Source organism: Gossypium arboreum, chromosome 5 (genome assembly GCF_025698485.1).
Source record: "Gossypium arboreum isolate Shixiya-1 chromosome 5, ASM2569848v2, whole genome shotgun sequence".
Taxonomy (NCBI): domain Eukaryota; kingdom Viridiplantae; phylum Streptophyta; class Magnoliopsida; order Malvales; family Malvaceae; genus Gossypium; species Gossypium arboreum.
Genome location: NC_069074.1, coordinates 28,911,035 through 28,915,168, shown reverse-complemented (window position 1 = coordinate 28,915,168; position 4,134 = coordinate 28,911,035).

Sequence of the window (4,134 nt, the reverse complement as noted above, 5' to 3'; positions counted from 1 at the left end):
ATTGGCACACTCGAGAAACGTGTTGGAAGCTCCATAGAAAATCGATGATAGAAGAAAAAAGAGTGGCAATGGTCATGGTTCACAATCAGGGGAGAGCAAAGCTTTCCAAACAACTAATGAAAATTATGAGGGCCAAAGTTCTCTGGAATGGTCTCCATTCACTAAGGAACAATTAGAGCATCTACACATGCTTTTTCAATCACCACAGTTTCAGATGAATTCTTTTGTTCCTAACTCATCCAATAATCATTCTTCCTCTTTTGCCCAACCAGGTACTAATTTTTCTATTTTTTTCAGTGTTAAGCTTTGTAAAACAAACACGTGGATCGTTGATTCTGGAGCTAGTGATCACATGAATAGTCATTTTCTTTTTTCAACTTACACACCTTGTGCAGGAAATAAAAAGATCAAAGTAGCAGATGGGCTGTTCTCGACAATAGTCGGGAAAGGCACTGTTAAAATTTCATCTTCCTTAGTTTTACATGATGTTTTACATATGCCAAATCTAGCTTGTAATCTCATATCGGTCAGTAAATTATCCCAGTCCTCTAATTGTCATGTTATATTTGACTCCTCTATGTGTAAATTTTAAGACATGGTCTCAGAGAGGATGATTGGCAATGCTAAAGAATCTGATGGAATTTACTTTCTCGACGACGACCATATAAGTCAACCAATAATACTTTATGTTTAAATTCTGTTTCTGGTTTTGATAAGGTTATGATTTTGGCATTATAGGCTTGGGCATCCTAATTTTTACTATTTAATATATTTGTTACCTGATCTATTTAAAAATAAAAGTCCTTCTTTATATCATTGTGAATTTTGTGAATTGGCTAAACATCATCGGTCATTCTTTCCACATCAAAAATATAAAGCTTCCAAACCTTTTTCGTTAATTCATAGTGATGTTTGGGGACCTTTAAGAGTCTCAACTTTTTCAAAAAAACGTTGGTTTGTCACATTTATTGATGATCATACTCGTATTTGTTCGGTGTTTTTATTAAAAAAATAAGTCTGAAGTTAAAAAAGTATTTCAGTCCTTTTATGTTATGGTGAAAACACAATTTGGTGTGAAAGTAGGAGTATTTCGGAGTGACAATGGTAGAGAATTTTTTAGTGACCAATTACGTGTTTTCTTAACCAAACATGGAATAGTCCACCAAAGTTCTTGTACAAATACACCACAATAAAATGGGATTGCAAAAAGAAAAAACTAACATCTTTTAGAAGTAACTAGAGCCTTGATGTTCACTAGTTAGGTATCATGTTATCTTTGGGGCGAAGCCTTGTTAACTGCTACATATCTTATTCATAGAATGGCCAGTAAAACTCTAAACTATAGAACTCCTTTTCGTCTCTTTAAAGATAACTTTCCTAACTCTAAATTGATCATAGATTTATCCCTCTGAGTTTTTGGGTGTAGCGTTTTTGTTCATTTTCACAACCAAGGTAAACTAGATCTTAGAGCAAAAAAATATGTTTTTGTTGGCAATACTTCTAATAAAAAGGGTTACAAATGTTATGATCCAATTGATAGAAAGATTATTGTTACCATGGATGATACATTTGTTGAAACGCAATCTTATTTTGATTCTAATCTTCAGGGAGGGAATTATAGTAAGGAAGATTCTATAATTGATCAAGAAAAGACTAGGGATTCTAATAATGGGGAAGGTGAATTTAAGATTAACACAGAAATTAATGATGTTAATGTTGTTAATAAAAAAGAGTATAAAGGTGTAGAGTCTGATCATGAGAATAAAGAGCAAACAAAGGAGTTAATTGTTTACTTAAGAAGAAATTGAAATTAAGAAAGTGGAATCCATCAGATTCATCACCAAGAATCTAACCTGCAAGATCTTGTCAAAAGTCTAGGTAAAGCTCATAATCCAACCAATGAATTTTTTGGTTTAGATATTGCAATTGCTAAAAGAAAATGTGTTAGAAATATTGTCAAATATCCCATGTTTGTTAGAAATATTGTCAAATATCCCATGTTTAACTTTGTATCCTATAAAGCCTTGTCTTCAACATTCTCAGCCTTTTTTTCGTGTCTCGATACTGTGAAAATACCCAAAAATGTGAAAGATGCTTTACAAGTTCCTGAGTGGAAGGAGGCTATTTTAGAGGACGTGCTATTGAAAAAATAGGTACATGGGGAATAGTAGAATTACCTGTAGAAAAAAACAATGGGCTGTAAATCGGTGTTCACAACCAAATTCAAACCGGATGGATCTTTAGATAGATACAAAGCCCGGTTGGTGGATCTTGAAACATTTGCTCTAGAAGCCAAATTAAATTTCGTTAGAGTTCTTTTACCAATTGCTGTTAATCTTGATTGGTTTTTACAGCAGTTAGTTATGAATAATGCTTTCCTAAATGGGAAACTTGAAGAAGAAGTTTACATGAATCCTCTTCCAAGTTTTGAAGAAAATTTTGGAACTTGAGTATGTAAACTCAAAAAATCTTTGTATGGTTTAAAGCAGTCTCCTTGAGCTTGGTTTAAGTGGTTCACTCAAGTTGTTAAAAAACAAGGTTACTCACAAGGGTAAGCTGATCACATAATATTCTATCGACATTCACAAATAGGTAGAATAACAGTTATTATAGTTTATGTCGATGATGTCATTCTTACAAGAGATGATGTGATGAAATAAGGTGTATCAAGGAACATCTAGCACTGGAGTTTGAGATAAAAAACTTGGGTCCTTTGAAATACTTTCTTGGAATAGAAGTTGTTCAATCAAAGAAGGGTCTTGTGGCCTCTCAGAAAAATATGTGATTGATCTTTTAAAAGAGGCTGGGATGAGTAGTTGCCGCCCAGTTGACACACCAATTGATCCAAATGAAAAATTCGGGAATAAAGAAGGTCGATTAGTTTATAAAAGGCAGTACCAAAGATTAGTTGGTAAGTTAATTTACTTATCACATACAAAGGCAGACATAGCTTTTACAGTGAGCTTAGTGAGTCAATTTATGCATTCTCTAATGGAAGAACATGAAGAAGCTGTGTTTCGGATTTTAAGATACTTGAAGAGTTCACTTGGAAAGGGCTTATTCTTCAAGAAATCTGAACAAAGAGAAATTGAAGCTTATACATATGCAGATTGGGTAGGCTCAATAACAGATAAAAGATCTACATCAGGATACTGTGCATTTGTTTGGGGAAATATTGTGACTTGGCGAAGCAAAAAACAAAGTGCTGTAGCAAGAAGTAATGCATAGGCTGAGTTTAGATCAATGGCTCAAGGAATTTGTGAAAGGATGTGGTTAAAAAGAATTATGGAAGAGTTGAGGAAACTAATAACTTCACCAATGAAGTTGTATTGTGATAGCAAAGCTGCCATTAGTATTGCTCACAACCCAGTCCAACATGATAGAACTAAACATGTTGAGATTGATAGACACTTTATCACGAAGAAGATTGAAGAAGGCCAAGTGTGCATGCCATTTGTTCCTTCAAAACAACAGATTGCTGACATACTCACCAAAAGGCTGTCTAAGACAAGCTTTGATTTTCTTGTAAACAAGTTGGGTATGATTGATATATATGCACCAACTTGAAGGAGGGTGTTGAAATATATGAAACCCATATATTTTAAATTTTGTTAGGTAGATAAATCTTATTTAGGTAGATAAGTTTTATTCATATTCTAGTAATATTTTATTTTATCTTTTAGTAGTTTATTAGAATAAGGGAATTATTTTCCCAATTAGGATTAGGACTTTTTCTCTATTTAAGTTCATTTCTTTAGTTAATAAAAAATAGAACAGTTTTATTAAATGCTCTATTGAAAACTTTCAGATGGGCATCGATAAATGTGGTTGCATCGAGGTCAATGATTATACCATTGGCTTGGAAATTTTTATCACGAGAAAAGGTATGTTAAATTTATTGTTTTACTCGTGTTGCATTGAATTAAATTTCAATGGTTAAGTTATATTGGTATTTATTATATTATGCAAAAAGTATGATTGTCTCTTGGATTATTTATTTGAAAGAAATGAAATGCTAGTTTATCATATGCATGATATCTTACCATGCATAATTATTAATGATATTTTTTTATACAAAGTATAACAAGGGAGGAAGACTGTAACAACCCGCTTTTCAAAGTGAAATCGAATGAG